Source organism: Brachycentrus maculatus, unplaced genomic scaffold, assembly GCF_059751285.1.
Source record: "Brachycentrus maculatus isolate JH-2025_06_01 unplaced genomic scaffold, ASM5975128v1 h1tg000018l, whole genome shotgun sequence".
Taxonomy (NCBI): domain Eukaryota; kingdom Metazoa; phylum Arthropoda; class Insecta; order Trichoptera; family Brachycentridae; genus Brachycentrus; species Brachycentrus maculatus.
In genome coordinates this window covers 89,068-101,654 of record NW_028280772.1, presented here as the reverse complement: position 1 = coordinate 101,654, position 12,587 = coordinate 89,068, and the positions used below count along the sequence as shown (strand labels likewise).

The following is a 12,587-nucleotide window of genomic DNA, read 5'->3' as shown; positions in this document are numbered from 1 at the left end:
AATCAATTAGAAAAAATGACATGTAAAAAAATATAATCTGATAAAAAGCATGTTAATGCCTTTGATTTTATATGAACTATATTTTAGAGTAGTGTGATGTGGTAAGTGAAGAACCGTGGTTCGGTCAGAACTCTGGGGCATTCAAATTATTTTTAGTCCTCTCGACAGAAAGGTTAAGGATTTCAAGATGGAGATACTGCCTCTAGGTTACACGTACACAGGTGCATACGTGTGTGTATGTATGTCAGTAAACAAGTGGTGGTTGTAATAGGAATCGAACCGTAAACCTGGAACACATACATAAGTGCATGTAGGATGAAGCTGGGATTGGATTGAAATATACTATTCTACTATTCTCCTTCATCCTTTTAAAACAGTTTGTTCCGTATCTAAGTCACAAGCTTACGTTCAATATCGACATTTAAGAAAAAACATAGCCTATGGCATTTTTATTTTTCCTAATCATTCATTTTCTCAAGGGATATGTATAGTTTCTTTCGACCGCCCCCAATAGTGCATAAGGCAGCGTACGGATCGAAGCAGTGTTAAGGTAAGCTGATCATTCTCGAGCTCTAGATGACGTAGTTGAATAGAATTACTGGTGCGTGGAATAGGAAATAGAGGAATAGCAGGTACTTAAATAGAGAAAGGGTCGGCATCGCTAATAATTTATATGAGAACTGTCTAGAAAATAACTAACTAAACTGAGGGATATCGATGTAATTAATAAAAAAAACTCATCCGGGAGGTCTACCTAACTACGCTTCAGTATTTTATCGTCCGGCACTTCAGTTAGAGTTTTAAAACGATGCTAGAATTGGTTTGTGCTTTTGTCCATCTTTCTTTGGATCGGTGCCCTTGATCGGTGCGTGAACATGTTGCGCGTAAATTCGATAAAGCTAAACTGTCGTCGTCGCTTTTATTTTTCAAAACTTGACTGCCGGACGGTGAAATTCCGGGTAGTGCGCAAGCCTCCTTAGTCTATAATACCGCAATAGGCAAGTGTTTCCGTACGTCTGAGATATGTCAGACTGATAAATTATTGTATTTCCAGTATGTATAAGTACATGGTAATTAATACAGTTGAAACAAATATTGAATCTATGGTTCGCTTTGGTAAAAATTTTGATTACTGTGTTTTAATAAAAACTGACATTACTGTTAAGCTTAACAACATTAGTTAAAGTAGGCTAATAGTTATCTTTATTATATAAATGTAATGCAAGTGACTAACTATCGGTACTGCTTTAAACTTATAAACAGCATTTTTTTTATTTGTCGACTTTTCAAGTACAATGATTACATCCGTGATTTGGGTTATTATTGTATTTATAAAATTAGTGGATTTTAGATATTATTTGAAACTTTCTTAATGTTCAAGTTTTGCTTTTATTTTTCTAAAATAGAAATAAAAAATACGGAATATAGACGCTACTAAGACCTCAGAGTGTGGTTATTTTATTAACTACCAAAAATTGAGGTCGTATTGACAACAGTAAAAATATTAATGCTTTTAAGGGGTTTAAGTAAAACAAAATATGTAAATATAAACGTGCTGGATGTGAATACTTTCTCTGGTGTAGAAAGAAAACGTCGGGTTGTGGTCCCGTGGTTAGTGTCGCGGACTCTCGAGTCAGAGTTTCTCAAAAAATAAACAGCTTTTGTTGGTATTCCTAGGTATATATTTCTGCAAAATATATTGCATGTGTTACTTTATTTTTAAAATTTGTGAAACTTTTGTTACACATTTTACTTTTATGTCTCACAAGGGAATCGTTAGATTGGAGCTGTTTTAAGTTAGTTGGTGATAACAATAGTTTTAGTAGATGTTACTAACAAAAATTAAAAATAATCAACAATATTTTGCAATTTTAACGAGAATAAAACTTCAAATAATAAAAGAGAATTAAACTTTTGTTGCTGAGTGAGATGCAGTGAAATAAGTTACGACACAGGATATGTTTATGCTTTAAAATGAATATCATTTGAATGTGCGTATTCAAACCTCGTGGGACTGGGAAATGGTATAAACTTGATTTTACAGCAAATTGTCTAAATACTCTGGGGTATTATAATAGTTTATTTACAAATGCTATAATACAATGAAGCGGAGTGGGGTTTACTTAATTAATTGACACAATTTTTACTAGCTAACAACTTAATAGAATCGTCTTAATAAACACGAGATACTAAACAAATAAATTTACACCTGAAATGATCAAGTGATTGTCATAAAAAAGTAATACAATTTCTTATCAATCAATATTACTGCCATCTCTTAAAGATATCTCTCCTAAAATAATCTTATTTGGGTTGAACTGACAAACCAAATACTAGAATTTCCTAAGCTTACTTTTACTTTTACTTGATAATTGAGGTCTTATATTTTACAAAAATATTTTACACACAAAAAAAAGATATTGTAAATTTCGTTTCAGGAGTATTATGCAAATCGGTAAATTTTGACTACCTGGTCACCCATATCTAAATTGTATTATAATCCTATATATATATATATATATATATATATATATATATATATATATATATATATATATATATATATATATATATATATATATATATATATATATATATATATATTACAGATTTAGCGTCCATTGTTCCACGTATGGACGCCAGTTCTCTAATCTTTATTGTATAGAAATATAACCACTTCCTGCAGCTCACAAGGCGGATGGATTCTTCTTCGTTATCTCGCTCGATGCTTCGCGTCGTAGCCCCCTGGGATGTCCGGCACTAGGTGTAGGATACACTTTCGTTCCGTTTGGGCGGTCCACCTCGCGGGGAATCGATCCTCGGCTGTCCGCGTTAAACCAGCTTCTCGAAATTTTCACATTTTCTGGCAAAAGAGCCGATGAAGGAAATAATATTATATATGTGGGTCCTGGCGATTTTTTCCATTACTTGGAGTTTCATAGGGAAAGAAGAGTTTCTGCATCTTGCACATTATTATTAGATTAGATTATTATTATGTTTAAATAATTACAAAGATTAGCGTATTCCCAAACTAAATCGTATAGTTCAATGGATATTTGTAGGTACTAGTACATATATTTTTTATTCCCATGTCTCTAATCAATACTAATAATAATAATAAATATAGTCAATTTATTGACAGTACCGTTTTTGTGAGAAATCACTCAAAAGACGCCTAACGCTTTAAAGCAATTGCAAGATTTTCAGTTTTCTATTCTCACAATTGATATGCACACATATGAAGATACTTACGCAACCAATGTCTACGGGTAAAAATTTAAGCCAAAATTTGGATTTATTATCTGGTTACTATGGATAAGAGATCCGAAGGTGGGTTTTGAGTTTAGAGCGAAATATAGCAGATTTCTGTATAGATCTCGCATTCGCAGGCAAGCTGTTTCACACCACGGGACCATCGGAGAAGGCTCTACCACCAATTGTATTGCGACAACGTTTAGGCTGAGATATGTAATGTGCTGCTGATCGAAAGGGTTGCCCGTATGTCTCAGTGTCGGCTGTCTCAGGGTAAAAGAGCTCCGAGAAATACTTGTATTCCATGAATTGCCCTATACACTGTCCAGTATTGCTTAAAAGTTATTCTTTCTGGACACTTCAACCAGTGAAGTTCTCTCAGGTGTTCTGAAATGTGTGAAAGTATTGGTGTTTCAGTTATCTATTGGAGCTTGTCAGTTTGATGCGTCGAAAGAATTGCATTAATTGCTAAAAATATATAAAATTCTGTTAGGGACAGCGAATATATATATATATATATATATATGTATATATATATATATATATATATATATATATATATATATATATATATATATATATATATATATATATGTAAATATATATATATATATATAATGAATAAAATAAAAACAATAATGAATAATTTTGGTTTATTTTATACAACTTCACGGAAAAAATAAAGCAAAAGATAAAATATAAATGAAAAAAGGTAATTATTGAACACATAAATATTCTAAGAAATATAAAGTATTTTTTGTAAGAGATATGAGAGGTCATCGGTGGGTTATTCTACCAGAATAAAATAACGATTTAAAAATAGCCTCAGAATAATTGATTACTTCCTTCAAACGATTTGGTATTGAATTCATAAAGTAACGTGTCTTTAAACGGTAACGTAACCATATTGTCAATACATTATGGTAGCTGACGCACGCGAATAGAAGCCACGTACTCTCGTTATATGGTTGCCATGCTTCATTTTATTTTGGGAATAAGGAAATGGTTTTTACCGACCATCGTATAACGTTTTATTTTTGAAACCATATTTTTATAAAATTTAAAGATGAATAATGAGAATTGGAATTATTTTAATTCCATCTAAATATATCAGATATTTCTTAAAATTTATTATTATTTTTTCACATTTCTTTTTTTTTAAACTAAAATAATTCAATCAATTTTCCTTCTCTAATCTAATCTTATTTTGCATACCTTAATCATAATGTTGACGGGTTGCGAAGCAAACGGCTTTTTATTCTAGACGAATTAGTTTTGTTTACACTTTGAATCGATTAAGTAACACTAATTTAATGAAAACTCTCGAAGCTAAATCATCGGATGTTGATGATTTTATTATATCGATTTAATGTTTGCTTCGATTCAGCTTTAATTCTTACATTTTGTGATTGGTTTTAAAGCGCTATAAAATACATTTCTTAATACAGAATTGCATCGTCACGTAAAACATTAGAATATAATGCATATTGAAATTGGAATTAAGTTTCGTATTATTCTCGTACTGCAGTCCCTGTGTGCCTCGTTGCTTCATTTAAAACAAACACTTCATTTTGATATTCCTGTAGCTCAGCAATAATTTTATATTCAAGTAGCATTCTCGACGCATGTCTTTAAAATGTGATGAAGTTTTCACCAGCGGAACAGCGCATCGTATTTTCGGCGTATTCGTGCTAGAATAAAGTTAGAATTTTATAAAAAGTTTGCAGTACTAATTGGGCAGAGAATTCCAAGAACAAAAACCTGTTTTTCGACAGTTTATGATGTTGGTGTTTTTACAATTTGGTAATGCCAAACAATGCTTTTCGGTAACGATAAATTCTCGTTATTTGTAGAGGAAAATTTGAAAAAATTCAGTGCACCAATTTACTATTCTGTTTCTGTTATTCCATAAAGTTTCCCGAGCAGGCGCTAACTTCAAATATACGTATATGGAATACTGCAATAAAACGTTTCCAATTAGACACATTCAACAATGATGAAATGTTTGAATCAAACTAAACATTTAGATACTAGAATTACGTATTGTTATCTCAGTATACAAGAAACATATTGAGATAAAATCTCGATGAAATTAACCTCTATGCGGTGAAGATCGTTTTAAATTGCATTACAAAATCAATTGTTAACAAAAATATACATTCAAAATAAAGTAACTGTACGAATTAATGGACATTATGCAGTATACAAGAACAACAAGACAAGCAGCAAACGCAGAGAACTGGCTACATTACCTAAACTAATAAATCCGAGGCTAAAATTGTATAATGAACTAAGTACCACACCACAAGACCAAACAGAGACAAACGAACTTTACAATTCAGCTAAAACGACTACCCATTTATCAGACATAAGAGGCAGGCTAAATATTTGTACAATGTAATCCAACCGTACGGACCAAGTTATTTAATATTTTTTTTTCATTTTATTATAACTATTTTTTATCCAGTGATGCTTAAATAAGTTTATGGTTTAGAAAAAAACAATTCTTTGAATATATGGCATGGCAATTATACAAAAACTTGATATTTTTTATTATTTAAAGCTGTGAATATTTTAGGAAACTGTAACTTTAATAATTGAAAACTTTGATAATGCTTAAGCTATTTTTGGAACTACATATGTTTCAATTATCTTTAAATCAGTGACTGAAATAATCGGCTGTACTTTTCATACTAAAAATGGAAGCATAAGAAATATGGATGTAGGTCTGCTTCAAAATTTTACAATTAATTTCTCTCGTAAATAAAATCAAGCATAAAATTGCAACATATTAAACATTTATGATTATGTTAGAAATATCTTTGAAAGCAGTTGCTACCTGAAGAAGTTTGAATCAATTCTAGTAACAAAATCTATGAAACACGCTTAGTCTTCTGTTTCATTATATCCTCTTACAGCTAAATCGACGCACGATTTCCGGTACGAGCGTATTCTGTCTTACTTATGTCACCGTCCCAAGGAATGGAAGAATTCCCACGTCAAGAGAGTATAGAATTATGTGCAAACTAACATATGTACGATAATTCATTTGCGCTTGTGGGGAGGTATAGAAGTTAGTTTAGCAATAGTTGTAGCCGAAACTTATCTTTATAAAAAAAACTAATGATATCGATGACAAGCAGTGCATCGCACATGTGCACATACTAAGAAACCGCTTGTGGTTTTAATTAATATCGCCCACAAGAACGACATTAGTCAAAATGTAACTTATCTGCATATAATCATGCCGAAATGCTTTATCTGCATATAATATGCTAACATTGACATAGGAATTTGCAGGTTGTCCATCGATTAGCAGCTAAATTTTCATAGTTGGGATGATTTAAGAAAATATTTTCATAGAACTAAGAAGTTCCTTCGAAACACTTTTTTCTAGTGGTAGTTAGTTCAGCAGACGTAGAAAGCTGTAAGCCGCCTTAACCCCGCACGCTAGGCGACCTTCTATCGCTGCCTGGGCTCAGCGCCAAGTTTAGCAATTTTTTTCTTCTTGATGCGTGTACTTATGTTTTTTGTTGTATTATCTCTGCTTATGGGAGTCATGAGTTTGATGAGATTTTTAAAATCTGATAATTTATTTTGTAATTTAATGTAAGTTTTCTTTTATATGAATGTTTTCTAAACGCTTTAATTTTAGTTCAGAGCATACATTTGTTTATTCATCACAAATTTTAGAAATTAAATATGAATTAATTATTAATATTAGAGCAAATTGAAAATTGTCCTAAGTTCACAATGATATATCCACGTATAAATAAAAATTGTATTAAAGAATTTGCGTACATCAAAATAACAATTGATTTTTTTCTTTTCATTCGTTATTTATTTATTGGCTATTTGATTAAAATAAACAAAGCTATTCCAATTTGAATTTATTTATGACACCGTAAGGCAATTATATCCCAAGTTGCACCCTACTATGTGCGTGAACGAAAATAAAAAGGTTATTTCAATAAATAGTGATGTTATAGTTTTGTCATTTTGTGATATAATTTTGACGTCTGTTTTGCGTCATTAAAAGGTTTGCAGCCTCGAGAACTCCCCGAAGATTGGACGTTAGGTAACAAAGATGAATAGAATCGGAACATTTCTATGTGCTTTGTGTCATGTCTGACTCGATTCGAGTTCAATTTCCCTATTGTGTGATTCTGTTACATCGGTCCATGTAATAAAATACACCTAAATCTGTTCAAATAATCTGTTCATGAAGCAGTTTTCAACTATATACTCGTACGTTAACATCCCCATAAATTACGTTTCGGTTCTTTCTCAGGGAAAGCTCAATTCAGGGAATTCTTTGTTTTGTATCGTCGAGTTCAAGTATTTTATGTACATATGTACGTTTATATATATATATATATTTTACAACCAGAATATTATATTATTTCATTACATATTTAATTTCATAATCCCTCATAATCAAGGGTGAGTCGTAAATAAAAATTAATAATACACTCCGTAAGATATTTCACCTCAGATGTTTTAAATATTTAAAATTAATTAAATTAAAAATATTTGTTGTATTAAAAAAAATGGAGACTGAGATTAGAAAAATGCTTTAAAGTTTTCAGTTTTGTAGAAAAAATATTTGACAAAATAATTTTGCAATATTTGCAGTCATCTTTACTTGACCGTAACCTTCGTGCCTCGTAAATTCCTTGGTTTCTATATACAACCGTAGTATACTTTCGGGTACACTTAAACATACGCTCATATTACTTTTGGACATCTCAACATAGATAAAGAACAATAAGTCTGGGCAATTGCGGGGCCTACGACCGTCATAAGCATATAATTGGAGATAATCCTTGTGAACAAGTATTTGGACACACTCAAAATGATGTTGAACATAATTAGTTTGTGACTGGATTGGTCTAAAAATATTATTCTGACTGTAAGGACAACATTTATGGTGTTGAAATAAATGTAATTACGTACATGTACATATTTTATGTGTCTATATTTCCTGTGAATTTCGCAGTTTCCACTGGATCGCATGAATATAATTGACTTTATTGTCTCGACGCTAATAATTTTTTTAAATTTATTACCACAGCATTTTGTCATCCCGTTAATTGTCACATTGTTTACGAGTTTTTAAGGAAAACATCACTCGCAAACACGAATTTCATATAAATATTAACAAATAAATGTGAATAACGTTCATTTCAATGTTCATAGGTATATTTTGAGTTTTAATTTATTTTTTTCATAATCCAATTAGATTTTTCCATAGAAATGGCAGTGAAAATATCAATTATGTGACATATTTACTCGCTTGCAAACCCTCTGTGTACCTTAAGAGACGCCTTGATAATTCTCCGTTAGAACATGGCCTTACCTCACATCTACATTTTTCGTCCCTTAGCACTTGTTACAAGTTTTGGCCGCTGTTCAAATGAGATAGTATTGTGCACGAACACCGTGTAACTCGGAAAACATCGCTTTAATGTATCTGAGAGATCTTACGCCAACTTTCCCTACAATTACTGCGCACTTAAGTCAGACAAAAAATTGAACTTTACTCCCTCGTGGAAAAAAATGGGGCATGATTTTAAATAACGATAATCCATGTTATGTAGGTGCGATGTAAATACAAATATGTGAAGAAATGTACATACTTTAATAACATAATATTAATTTATATATTTATGAAACATATATATATATATATATATATATATATATATATATATATATATATATATATATATATATATATATATATATATATATATATATATATATATATATATATATATATATATATTTAACAGATAATCTTCACAGTCTCCCTTTATTTTAACAAAGCCTTTGTGAAATTCGTTAATAATTTATTTTTGTAATTTCCTCTGATGTTAATATAACAGGACGTGTTAAGATAATGAAACTCTTTCATTAAAAGCGCACGATGATAATTACGTGTCTCCCAGACACCCAAATTATTCTGTGACTCTTCAGTTAAAAGGGGATCATAGAACGGCGAGGAAATTATAAATATTCCTATAGATTTAAAAAAATTAAATTTAATAAATATGTTTTAATTTAAGTTAAATCGATATTTTACATATTAGCTTGCTTTATTAATTAACAATGATAAAGAATTCTGCAATCCTGAATAAAAGTTCTGCCATACAATTTGTACACGTTAAAAATAATAATCGGTTTTTGTAATTTACTGCTAATGTAACAGCTTTTGCCTACATTGTTTTATCCAAATATATATTTTTAATTAACTTGAAATCACGTGGTGATTGCTTAAATAAATGCGTTAATTATTTGACTCTATATTACAGAAACACGTTTGAAAAATAATAGGTATTTTATTTGTAACGTAACAACAACTGTTGCCTTTATTGTTTAATTAATTTAATGACTACATAAACAAATGCGGAATAAACATCTAAAATAAATATTTACGAAGTTTAAAAATGGTGAAATTTCTCAAGGCCTCTTGATCACATCGAAACGAGTATGCCGTGAAAGGTACTCGCACGTATTCATAAGGCTATAAGTTTTTGTGTCAGTATAAAGTTGCGTCGTGTGTGATATGAGTGCCATTTATCACTCGTCCCGGTGCGACCCCCGCGGCTCTAGTCCATAGCACTTCACTCTCGCGCGAGCACCGAGATACTTCGAACTCTGCACAAGTCCAGATGATATAATACGCGGTATAAAGTAACCAAATACACATGTTCGTCCCCGCCTCAAATCCCAACTGTAAAGTATCAACTGAAAAAATCTGTAGTGGTCTCAATTTGTCTTCCTTATCAGCTGTATATTGTAAGGGGTGAAGATTAAAAGGGGTTGGTTTGGCTAAGGGTTCTTTGTGTGGCAGAAAACGTAAAAGACGGTTCCTTTGCAAGACAAGGAGCGATTATCTTTGGAAGGATTCTAATTTGAGATGAAATTGTTTACATAATGTAACCAGATATACCTTCTATGTGCGAGATTTAAGGTTCTTCTGTGCCTTTCTCTGAATTGCCGCATTTACTTAGGATTGCCAAATTGCATTAAAGGCGGGGAACGCGATATTGCAAAAGTAATAACTTTAACAGTTAATAACTGTTATTTTATAAAAATAATATAGAGTAAATCACCGATGGATGACACATCCTAATAATTTATTACTATTGAATTTCTTGAATGTTTTTCGCAGATACTTTATGGCACATTTTATAAACTTTATAAAATTAAACAACTTTGATTTAACCACTTTTTTATTATAAGTACACTTAGACCTATGGGTTTCGACAAGAACCTTGTCATCATCAGGGTTTATTAAATTCTAAAACATTAAAATACTCATTTAGAATTTATTAATGATGACAAGGTCTTGTCGAAACCGGTAGGTTAAAGCGTACTAATAATCTAATAAAAAAGTGGTTAAAACAAAGTTGTTTAATTTTATAAAATTTATTACTAGATTTATATTATCCACTGACACTTCGTGATGGAATTGCATTTTAAATATATTATTAGATTAAAACCATTATTTTTAGCTTTTCCACTTTATTTTTATTTGACCAGCGACCGGGTTTCGTCGTTACCGACATCATCAGACCAGTCTGATGATGTCGGTAACGACGAAACCCGGTCGCTGGTCAAATAAAAATAAAGTGGAAAAGCTAAAAATATTGGTTGTAATCTAATAATATATTAAATTTATTACTAATTGAGAGTTTACCCTTTTATAATCGTATCTATGTACGAGTAAAATACATTGCAATGAGATAAATAATAGTTCTTCTCCCACCAGTGAGAGATTATATAAGAATAAAAGTATATAAATATGTAGTTACTTAAATATTTAATCATAAGCGGAAGAAGACCGAGGGAAAATTCACATGATTAAACATGATTAACATTGTATTTTCACATAGTAATTCATATTTTAACATAGTAATTTCACATGATTAAACATGATTAACATTCACATGATTAACATAGTATTTTAAATACTTATTTAAAATACTATGGAGTGTGACCACTTTCACAGTCAATGATGATGTTCATTTTAAGAATGATTTCATTTTGTTTTTCTGTTTGGTGGCGAAATATAACAAAGATCATTAAGGAAGGGATATATTCTCAGGCAGATAAGTTGGAAAAAGAGAACAAAACAGATGTCAACCACTAATGTGCGTGATTGAAAAAGTTGTGGTTGGCGAGATAAAACTAAAATATTTGTCAGCAGTAGGTACGTAGAATTGAGAGTAACAAAGGCGACCTTTGGATGTGTCTACGAGCACATAACGCCCTTCCATAATATATCTAAGTACACAAAATGAAAGGAAATCTGACAGAAATAACCCTTAAAATATTATCTTACAAAAGATTAATAATTATATAAAAATAATGAAAGAGGCAACGATGTGCTATAATGTTCATTATGGAAGATATTTTAATTCCCAGAGAGATTAGGATCAAAGCTCTTCTTTGGTAATGTTTTTCATACTGCAAAATAAAATATTTCGTGTTTAAGCTGATTTTCTACGTTTTAAAAGATTTAAGACGTAATTTGGGGTGTTCATGAAAACATATATTTTAATGGGTAACATGAAAACATAAAATATCAAATTTATAGCCTTCTTTATCTATACGTCATATTAACATTATTATAAACTCATAATTTTAAATATTTTTTTTTATAAAGTAGAAAATTTATTTTATAAATAAATCTACTTCAATTCCAAATGAAACATGTTTTGACAATAAATCGTACATAATAATTATTATTAATCGTTATTTACAGTACGAAAAAATAAGTTTAAAGCGGCGTACCTACGATGTCGATTCCGAAGGGAAATTATCGTGTTAACAACTTAGTGTACACAACTTTAACTTTACTCCAGTTAGCAAAAAGTCAACGGTAAAAAACAAACATTAAATCCGCATCATCGACATTTAAAAATATGGCCCAACGGCTTGTTTCGTAATGCCAAATTCGTTAGAAATAAAAGTCCAGAAGTTTAAAGCATTATCTGTTACTTACTGATAGATTACAAATTAAAATCACTTTAAATCTTCTTCTTCTTCTTCTTTTTGTAGATCCTAGGGATCTGTTTGTGCCTCCGCATGTCGCTCTTGGGATGTCGACTCCCAGCTGTCTTTCCATGTTTTCGGTGGTCTGCATGGGGGTCTGCGTCCTTCAGGGTTGCCTTGGAGGGCGATACGTGGAAGTCTGTCTTCTGACATTCTGTTTATATGTTTGTTCCACAGTATCGCCTTCGTTGTCGTCCCCACCTCACGATATCCTCCGTCTTACACATGTTTCGAATGTCGGTATTTCTTACTCGGTCTCGCAATGTGTTTCG

General features: G+C 31.2%; 1 long non-coding RNA gene across 1 annotated transcript in view; it reads left to right on the top strand.

Annotated features, from left to right (window-relative positions):
- LOC148313121 (uncharacterized) overlaps positions 1 to 12,587 on the top strand; it is a 242,726-nt gene that overhangs the window by 156,097 nt on the left and 74,042 nt on the right. The gene's annotated exons all lie outside the window — the stretch shown is intronic.